This window comes from Cherax quadricarinatus, chromosome 99, assembly GCF_038502225.1.
Source record: "Cherax quadricarinatus isolate ZL_2023a chromosome 99, ASM3850222v1, whole genome shotgun sequence".
NCBI lineage: Eukaryota > Metazoa > Arthropoda > Malacostraca > Decapoda > Parastacidae > Cherax > Cherax quadricarinatus.
In genome coordinates, this window is record NC_091390.1 from 10337579 (window position 1) to 10349186 (window position 11608).

The window sequence follows — 11608 nt, forward strand, 5'->3', positions numbered from 1 at the left end:
TTTGGAGGCCTTAAGTTGAATTTTGTATAGAAAGAGGTTCGGTAGGTAATACAATATTTTTTCAAGAGAGAGGATAAATAAATATAGGAGATACGACGGGCGTAATGACAGTGATTTGCTGAAACATAAATTCGTGGATAAAGGTTTGATATGTAGACTTCTGGATGTGCGTGTTTATGAAGGGGTAACATATATATTTAATCATTATTTTGTTGGAGCTGCAATGAGAGTAAAAGGTAAATGGGATACAAGAATGGCATCGATGAGTAACAGAGAGGTGGAAGTCTAAAATAGAGGAGGTATTTAGGGTAAGATCAAAGCAACTACTAGTAGAGAAATGGGCTAGTGAGAGTATAGGGAATGAGGTTGAAGAGGTTAGGGGTAGAGTTTGGTATGCAGTGTTAGTGTTGAGCAGGAGGTTGAGGATATGAGAGGATGGATTCTGGATGGAAAACAAGCGATTGGTGGGACGAGGTGAAGAGAGTGGTAAGAGAGAAAAAATAAGCTCACGAGAGGTTTTAGCAAAGCAAAAATGTAAGGATTATATGGAAAGGAAAAGAGAGGTTACGAAAGTGTTAAGTGAATTTAAGATGAGAACAAATGAGAAAGTGGGCGAAATGCTGTCAACAAATTTTACTGAGAATATAGAAAAGTTTTGGAGTGAGATTAATAAAAAGGAATAGGGAATGAATGGATATGAGAGTTAAAATCAGAAGTTAGATGGGGAGTTGGAGGTATCTGGAAGTTGGAGGGAATATTTTGAGGAACTGTTAAATGTTAAAGATAGGGAAGCTGTGATTTTATGCATTGGCCAGCGAAGTATAACAACTTCAGTTTAGAAGACCCAGATGTGGTGCGTGTGAGGCTGTAGGTAAAATGAAAGGGGGTAAAGCAGCTGGGATTGTTGGGATCATGATAGAGATGTTAAAATCATTGGGGATATAGTTTTCGAATGATTGATACTTGTATTTAATAAATGTATGAAAGAAGAGAATGTACCTAGGGACTGGCAGATAGCATCATAGTTCCGTTGTATAAAGGCAAAGGGCACAAAAGAGAGTATAAGAATTGGGGAAATAGCCTGTTGAGTATACCAGGTACAGTGTATGGCAGAGCTATTATTGAAAGATTTAAGAATGAGAAGGAGAGCAGAATGAGCAGACAGCAGATGAACAGGAAAACTTTAGGAAGGGTCAGTGGTAAGTAGGCCAAGTGGTGAAGCTTATAGGAGAATAGTATACAGATAGCGGTAGAAAGATTTTCGTTGCATGTTTGGATTTGGAAAACACTAATGATAGAGTGGATTGGGTCGCAATGTGGCAGATATTCCAAGTGTATGAATTAGGTGGCAGGTTGTTGAAAGCAGTTAAGAGTTTTACCGAAGATAGTGAGGCTTAGGTTAGAGTATGTAGGAGAGAGGGAGATTACTACCCATGGATATGTGATGTCACCATGGATGTTCAATATATTTATAGATGGGGTTTTGAAAGAAATGAATGCAGGGGAGTTATAAAGAGGAATGAAATTGAAAGTGAACACTGAAAAGAATAAAGTGGTGAGTAAATTAAAAAACAAAATAGGTGCTGAAAATTTGGATATCGGATTTGAGGAAAGGAATATTGAGACAGTGAATATGTTCAGATACATGGGAGTGGATTATCAGCAGATGGATCAATAAATATGAAGTAAGCCATGGTGCTGACGAGAGAAAAAAAGGTGAGTGGTGCATTAAGGAGTTTGTGGAGACAAAGTACATTATCCATGGAAGCAAAGAGATCAATATATGAGAGATGTTACCCCACTTACGAACATTCGAGGTACGAACATTCGAGTTACGAACATTCGAGTTACGAACATTCGAGTTACGAACATTCGGACATAAAAACAGACTGTACCAATTGTAACTGTACCAGTTAATAAGGTAAGAAGTTTTTATTACATTATTAAAATATACTTTGGTATTAAGAGCCATACGTTACTGATAATATTATTAAAAACAATAATAATAATATTCCCAACAATAGAAAATGGCAAAATAACGACATAAGAATAAATCAGGATACAATCAGTTTTCTGGGAAGTAACTTACTCACTAATATGTACATACGATGTCATGCAGAACCCTGCATAACAATATATATATATATATATATATATATATATATATATATATATATATATATATATATATATATATATATATATATATATATATACACACCAGATAACCACTGTGAAAGAATAGTGAATTTCCAAGCACTTTCGTGACTACTTACACTGTCAAGTCACGAAAGCACTTGGAATTTCACTATTCTTTCACCGAACCTAACCTAACCTAACCTAACCTAACCTAACCTAACCTAACCTAACATAACCTAACCTAACATAACCTAACCTACCCTAACCTAACCTAACCTACTCTAACCTAATCTAAATTAACCTACCCTAACCTAACCTAACCTAACCTACCCAAACCTAACCTAACCTAACCTACTCTAACCTAACCTAACCTACCCTAACCTAACCTAACCTAACCTACCCTAACCTAACCTACCCTAACCTAACCTAACCTACCCTAACCTAACCTCACCTAACCTAACCTAACCTAACCTACCCTAACCTAACCTACCCTAACCTAACCTAACCTAACCTAACCTAACCTAACCTAACCTACCCTAACCTAACCTCACCTAACCTAACCTAACCTAACCTACCCTAACCTAACCTACCCTAACCTAACCTCACCTAACCTAACCTAACCTACGATAACCTAACCTACCCTAACCTAACCTAACCTACCCTAACCTAACCTCACCTAACCTAATCTAACCTAACCTACCCTAACCTAACCTACCATAACCTAACCTAACCTACCCTAACCTAACCTCACCTAACCTAACCTAACCTAACCTACCCTAACCTAACCTAACCTACCCTAACCTAACCTAACCTAACCTAACCTAACCTAACCTAACCTAACCTACCCTAACCTAACCTCACCTAACCTAACCTAACCTAACCTAACCTACCCTAACCTAACCTAACCTAACCTAACCTAACCTAACCTAAGCTAACCTAAGCTAACCTAACCTAACGTAACCTAACCTAACCTAACATAACTTAACCTTACCTAACCTAACTTAACCTAACTTAACCTAACTTAACCTAACCTAACTTAACCTAACCTAACCTAACCTAACTTAACCTAGTGCCGAATAGGTAAAACTTGCTATTTTGGCTTAAATAGCAACGCTCATCTTGCCATATAGGACAAGTGAAAATTTGTGTATGTAATAATTTCGCCAAAATCATTCTGAACCTAACGAAAAATATATATTTCACTGTGTTTGTTTAGTATTAAATTATTGTAAACAAATCTAAAATATATTTAGTTGGGTTAGGCTAAAATAAATTGTTCTTGTTATAATAAGGTTAGGTAAGTTTTCTAAAATTCTTTTGGTGCAAAATTAAAATTTTTTACATTAACATTAATGAAAAAAATATATCTTTAAACGTATAAGAGAAAATTTTAGAAAGAACTTAATTTTAAATGAGTTCTTGCTAATTGACCAGTTTTACATATTCGGCACGACATGTATATATATATATATATATATATATATATATATATATATATATATATATATATATATATATATATATATATATATATATATATATATATATATATATATATATATATATATATATATATATATATATATATATATATATATATATATATATATATATACGCGCTTGCCGGCGTGGAGGGAGGGAGCCAGTGTGTGGTGCTCCATACATTATGTGTGTAAACCAGGAACCAACATGGTTTACGCGGGCCAGTTTCGGCAGACATCATCGTGAGTATCGTCCGGAGATCACAGAGTTGTGACAAACCTCTACATCGGACCATTGCTTCTGTATCAGTGAAAGTGCAGTGTGCATGTTGGGATTTGGGAAGTAGCGGTGGTGAGGAGATCCTGGCAGTGGAGATGTGGAGGAGGTTTTGTTTACATCTGTGATCGGCCGGGGTCGTGGGTTGGGGAAGGAAGTGGCCGCCCACGACATGGTCATTGGATGGTGAATAGAACACCTCGGTTAATAGTGTGAGCATGGTGATCAGTGTGCCAAATGGCGAGGGGTTTTTTCTAAATGGAACAATAAGTGCATAACAATTAGCAAAAGTTAGTCAGTGATGTGCGTCTTGAGCGAACACACAGGGCCACTCCCTCCCCCCTCCCCCATCCCAGATCCCCTCCCCTCATCCCAGCCTAGGCCCACTGACTTCCTGACCAAGGGTGTTGCCGTTTAGTGCCCCACCAATTACAAGTTCCGCCGCTCGCTACTCCCCCACCCTCATCCCCCATGCATCCATGCTGCCCGTCACCCGTCACCCGTCACCCCACAGCTGGCGCCCTCCCACCCCCACGATATCAGCAATGTCACAAGTAGTCGCGGGTTCCCAGGAATCTTCACGACAGAGCCAAAGCTGTCGTTCACGAGGCATCTGCCGGGTGTGCCACAGGGAATGTGCACTCAATCCCACATCTGGCAACATCCGTGCACACAATAGATGTCTAGGCTCCAGGAGAGCTCCAAATGAGAACAACCAACAGCCTCTCCCAGCAGACAGGGCTGACAGCTACCGTGACTTCACCTCTACAGAGGACCTCAAATCTGCAATCAAATTAACATCCACCAGGACTCTGACACACATCCCCAAAGCAGCTCGCCCTCAAGCTGCTAGCAAATTCACTGACCTTCTGAAGAAAGTCAACGATGCTCCTTCAAACAACAGATCCTGGCACAACTTGCTGCTTTTTGGCAATGCCTGTTTGGCTGTCCCACCAAGGAGGGACAAGTCACTAGCAACACATGTTATTAGGGCAATAAATACATTCCCAAGGGATGACAACCTCGTCCGTCTCCCTCCTTGGGCGACAAACACCCGCCGGGCAAATGCCAACAACAGGACACCCGACACCTCAAAAATCAGAGCCCAAATTAGCAAAAAAATAGAAGAGGGTAATACTATTGGAGCTTTGAGACTTATAACCAGTGAGGATACCATCGCTCCCAAGGACGTCAGCACGGCGCAAGCTCTGAAGGACAAACATCCACCCAGGGCTCCCAGTACCAACATTGACCTCCCTGACATTGCAGCAGGCGAAGAACATCTAACCTTACAGGATGCTGATGTGTATAAAGCTGCTATGTCATTTCCACAGGGTTCAGCAGGAGGTTTCACCGGTCTAAGGCCGCAACACTTAAAACAAATACTCAATCCAGCACTTGGTGAGGTTTCAGAGAGGCTGCTGTCTGAACTCACCAAATTTTCCAACCTGTGCCTGGCTGGCGGTGTCCCAGAGGCCATCAGACCCTTTTTCTTTGGTGCCTCATTGTGTGCCCTCCGGAAAAAGGATGGCGGAATCAGGCCCATTGCAGTGGGTAACACCCTTCGGCGCCTAGTCGCCAAGGCTGCAGTAAGAAGGGTGAGTCAAGAGGCTGCTGCAATGCTGAAACCAACTCAGCTCGGTTTCGGCGTTCAACAGGGCTGTGAAGCAGCTGCCCACGCAGCACGAGTATATATCAAAAACATGTCCTATGAAAAAGCCTTGGTCAAATTGGACTTTGCCAATGCTTTCAACTCAGTCAGAAGGGATGCTGCTCTCCAAGCAGTTTATAGAAACTTCCCTTCCCTTTATCCCTTCATAGAATCGTGTTATAGTGTGACTTCCAAACTATTGTTTGGGGACCATGAAATTGACTCGTGTGAGGGAGTGCAACAGGGGGACCCTCTCGCCCCCTTTCTGTTTTGTTTGGTCATCAAGGAAGTCACGGAGGCACTCTCCAGCGAGCTCAATATCTGGTTCCTGGACGACGGTACCCTAGCTGGCACAACAGAATCTCTCCTGGAGGACATCAGTAAAATTAAAGACATGGGAGAAAGCCTGGGCCTTTCTTTAAACCCCACCAAATGTGAAATAGTTTCTACGAATCAACAGTTGATCCAGAATATTAGTACCGTTTTACCAGGAGCACGAGCCATTGATCCAGCCAATAGCACTCTCCTCGGTGCTCCTCTTGGGTCCAATGCCATCGATCTGGTCCTAGGAAAAAAAGTCTCAGACCTCCGGACGATGGAAAACAGGATGAAAGACATTGACACACACGATGCCTTCTACCTACTCACCAGATGCCTGTCAACCCCAAAACTTACCTATTTTCTGAGATGCTCCCCAGCCTTCAGCAGTCCAAAACTCAAGGAATATGACTCTCTCCTGAAGGCCATGCTAGAGAGTGTATTGAATCTTTCCCTTGACGATGGACAGTGGTTGCAAGCCTCACTTCCGGTCAGGCTTGGAGGGCTAGGAGTACGCAGATCCTCCCAGATTGCTCTACCAGCTTTCCTATCCTCTTCCATTGCATCAAACGAGTTGATAAGACAAATTCTTCCTGACACCCTCAGTGACTCAGCAGGAATAGAAGACCCTAGCTATGTCAGTGCCATCACCGAATGGGAGACTCTTGCTGCTCCAGCACCAAACCTTAGTGCAGCACTGGCTCACAAACAGTCAAGCTGGGATAGCCCAATTGCTGAAAAGGTGCTTGCCAACATGCTCAGGGCTGCAACATCAGATAGGGAGATTGCCCGTCTCCAGGCTGTGAGTGCACCTCACTCCGGGGACTTCCTCCAAACAGTTCCCATATCGGCAATGGGAACGCGACTCGACCCTAAGACCCTCCGTATTGCAGTGGCTCTGCGCCTTGCTGCCCCAATTCACACAGAATATATGTGTATTTGCGGCGAAGTGCAAGCAGACCAATACGGTCTACATGGTCTTAACTGTTCCAAAACCAAGGGCTGGCATGCAAGACACAATGAGGTCAACGACATCATTAAGAGAACCCTTGTTACAGCTGGATGCCCTGCCGAGAGGGAGCCACGATCACTTGCAGCAAACAATACCCACAACCCAGCAAACCGCCCCGACGGGATCACCATCTATCCTTGGAAGAGTGGCAAGCTCTTAGCATGGGACTATACCTGTGTGTCCACACTGGCTGACACCTATATCCATCACAGTGTGGGGCGACAGGGAGGAGCTGCTGACCACAGGGAGGAGTACAAGATAAGCAAGTACAGGGACATTAGCCAACAGTATCAATTTGTCCCAGTGGGATCAGAGACCTTGGGATCATGGGGAAAAAATGCCACACGTTTCCTTAAAGAATTGGGTTTCAGACTCATCGACACCACCAGGGACCCAAGGGCAGCCACTTTCATGTTCCAGCGCCTCAGCGTCGCCATCCAGAGGGGAAATGCTTGCTGCATACTTGGCTCACGTCCAGCCTCGGAGGAGCTGGAGGAAATTCAACATCTTTGATACATTGTGCCATTGTATTCATGTTTATGTTTTTTTCTGTAAATGTATTTTGTTTATTAATAAATGTTCACATAGAATAAAAAATATATAGGGGGTGGTAGGAGAAGAAAATATTCAAACAGCTCCGGGTAGAACCTTGAGTTTTCTCTGAGGTACGTTTATTGTCTTCTCTGAGGATGAGGGTCCCCATTCCAGCTATAGAGGTGGTACTTCCCTATATATATATATATATATATATATATATATATATATATATATATATATATATATATATATATATATATATATATATATATATATATATATATATATATATATATATAGTTACTTGGTATTTTGTGTCAGGGTCTCGTTGTTTGTGTGAGCTCGCGCGCGCGCGCGTGTGTATCTGTATTCGCATGTATGTGTGTGTGTACTCACCTAATTGTGGCTTCAGGGGTCGATACTCAGCTCCTGGTCCCGCCTCTTCACTGACCGCTACAGGTTCTTCCCTCTCCCTGTTCCATGAGCTTTATCATATCTCGTCTTAAAACTGTGTATGGTTTCTGCCTGCACTACATCACTTGCCAGACTATTCCACTTCCTAACAACTGTGTTTGTGTGTGTGTGTGTGTGTGTGTGTGTACTCACCTATTTGTACTCACCTATTTGTGGTTGCAGGGGTCGAGTCACAGCTCCTGGCCCCGCCTCTTCGCTGATTGCTACTAGGTCCTCTCTCTCCTTGCCCCATGAGCTCTATCATACCTCGCCTTAAAACTATGTATGGTTCCTGCCTCTACCACATCACTTTCTAGGCTATTCCACGGCCTGACTACTCTATGACTGAAGAAATACTTCCTAACATCCCTTTGATTCATCTGAGTCTTCAACTTACAATTGTGACCTCTTGTGTCTGTGTCCCATCTCTGGAACATCCTGTCTTTGTCCACCTCGTCTATTCTGCGCACTATTTTATATGTCGTTATCATGTCTCCCCTGACCCTCCTGGCCTCCAGTGTCGTCAGGCCGATTTCCCTCAACCTTTCTTCATAGGACAATCCCCGTAGCTCTGGGACTAGTCTTGTTGCAAACCTTTGCACTTTCTCTAATTTCTTGACGTGCTTGACTAGGTGTGGATTCCAAACTGGTGCTGCATACTCCAGTATGGGCCTGACGTAGATGGTATACAGAGTCTTAAACGAATCCTTACTGAGGTATCGGAACGCTATCCGTAGGTTTGCCAGGCGCCCGTATGCTGCAGCAGTTATCTAATTGATGTGCGCCTCAGGAGATATGCTCGGTGTTATACTCACCCCCAGATCTTTTTCCTTGAGTGAGGTTTGCAGTCTTTGACCATCTAAACTATATTGTGTCTGCTGTCTTCTTTGCCCTTCCCCAATCTTCATGACTTTGCATTTGGCAGGGTTAAATTCAAGGAGCCAGTTGCTGGACCAGGCTTGTAGCCTGTCCAGGTCTCATTGTAGTCCTGCCTGATCCTCGTCCGATTTGATTCTTCTCATTAACTTCACATCATCTGCAAACAAGGACACTTCTGAGTCTATCCCTTCCGTTATGTCGTTCACGTATACCAAGAACAGCACAGTCCCATAATTTTGCATACTATACACGTCAATGACACAGGTCTATAGTTTAGTGCCTCTTTTCTGTCTCCTTTTTTAAAAATGGGAACTACATTTGCCGTCTTCCATACCTCAGGTAGTTGCCCAGTTTCCAGGGACGTGTTGAAGATTGTGGTAAGTGGCACGCACAACATATCTGCTCCCTCTCTAAGGACCCACGGGGAGATGTTGTCCGGTCCCATTGCCTTTGAGGTATCGATGTCCCTTAGCAGTTTCTTCACCTCCTCCTCATCTGTATGTATGTCGTCCAACACTTGTTGGTGTATTCCTTGCTGGTGTCCCCATCTGGTCTGTCCCCCCAAAGTCCTTCCTGTCTCTACTGTAAATACTTCCTTAAATCTCGTGTTGAGCTCCTCACATACCTCTTGATCGTTTCTTGTGAGTTCTCCACCTTCTTTCCTCAGCCTTATCACCTGGTCCTTGACTGTTGTCTTCCTCCTAATGTGGCTATACAGCAGTTTCGGGTCAGATCTGACTTTCGATGCTATGTCGTTTTCATACTGTCGCTGGGCCTCCCTCCTTATCTGTGCATACTCGTTTCTGGCTCTTCTACAAATCTCCTTGTTTTCCTGGGTCCTATGCCTCCTGTACCTTTTCCATTCTCTGTTGCACTTAATTTTTGCCTCCCTACACCTTCGGGTAAACCAAGGACTCGTTTTGGTCTTCCTATTATTTCTGTTTCCCTTGGGAACAAAACTTTCCTCTGCCTCCTAGCACTTTGTTGCCACATATTCCATCATCTCGTTTACTGATTTTCCTACCATTTCTCTGTCCCACTGAACCTCCTGTGTGTGTGTGTGTGTGTGTGTGTGTGTGTGTGTGTGTGTGTGTGTGTGTGTGTGTGTGTGTGTGTGTGTGTGTGTGTGTGTGTGTGTGTGTATGTGTGTGTGTGTGTGTGTCTGTGTGTGTGTGTGTGTGTGTGTGTCTGTGTGTGTGTGTGTGTGTGTGTGTGTGTGTGTGTGTCTGTGTGTGTACTCACTTACTTATACTCACCTACTTGTGGTTGCAGGGGTAGAGTCATAGCTCCTGGCCCCGCCTCTTCGCTGATTGCTACTAGGTCCTCTCTCTCTTTGCTCCATGAGCTCTATCATACCTCGCCTTAAAACTATGTATGGTTCCCGCCTCCACTACTTCACTTTCTAGGCTATTCCATGGCCTGACTACTCTATGACTGAAAAAATACTTCCTAACATCCCTTTGATTCATCTGAGTCTTCAACTTCCAATTGTGACCTCTTGTGTCTGTGTCCCATCTCTGGAACATCCCTTCTTTGTCCACCTCGTCTATTCCGCGCAGTATTTTATATGTCGTTATCATGTCTCCCCTGACCCTCCTGGCCTCCAGTGTCGTCAGGCCGATTTCCCTCAACCTTTCTTCGTAGGACAATCCCCGTAGCTCTGGGACTAGTCTTGTTGCAAACCTTTGCACTTTCTCTAATTTCTTGACATGCTTGACTAGGTGTGGATTCCAAACTGGTGCTGCATACTCCAGTATGGGCCTGACGTAAATGGTGTGTGTGTGTGTGTGTGTGTGTGTGTGTGTGTGTGTACTCACTCACCTATTTGTACTCACCTATTTGTGGTTGCAGGGGTCGAGTCCTAGCTCCTGGCCCCGCCTCTTCACCGGTTGCTACTAGACCCTCTCTCTCCCCGCTCCATGAGCTTTATCAAACCTCGTCTTAAAACTGTGTATGGTTCCTGCCTCCACTACGTCATTTTCTAGGCTATTCCACTGCCTTACAACTCTATGACTGAAGAAATACTTCCTACTATCTCTCTGACTCATTTGTGTCTTCAACTTCCAATTGTGGCCTCTTGTTTCTGTGTCCCCTCCCTGGAACATCCTGTCCTTGTCCACCTTGTCTATTCCACGCAGTATTTTATATGTCGTTATCATGTCTCCCCTGACCCTCCTGTCCTCCAGTGTCGTCAGGCCGATTTCCCTTAATCTTTCTTCATAGGACATTCCCCTTAGCTCTGGAACTAACCTTGTCGCAAACCTTTGTACTTTCTCTAGTTTCTTGACGTGCTTTATCAAGTGCGGGTTCCAAACAGGTGCTGCATACTCCAGTATGGGCCTGACATACACGGTGTACAGTGTCTTGAATGATTCCTTACTAAGGTGTCGGAATGCTGTTCTCAGGTTTGCCAGGCGCCCATATGCTGCAGCAGTTATCTGATTGATGTGTGCTTCCGGAGACATGCTCGGTGTTATACTCACCCCAAGATCTTTCTCCTTGAGTGAGGTTTGCAGTCTTTGGCCACCTAGCCTATACTCTGTCTGTGGTCTTCTGTGCCCTTCCCCTATCTTCATGACTTTGCATTTGGCAGGATTAAATTCGAGAAGCCATTTGCTGGACCAGGTGTCCAGTCTGTCCAGGTCTCTTTGAAGGCCTGCCTGGTCCTCATCAGATTTAATTCTCCTCATTAACTTCACATCATCTGCAAACAGGGACACTTCTGAGTCTAACCCTTCCGTCATGTCGTTCACATATACCAAAAATAGCACTGGTCCTAGGACCGACCCCTGTGGGACCCCGCTCGTCACAGGTGCCCACTGTGATACATCATTACGTACCATGACTCGTTGTTGCCTCCC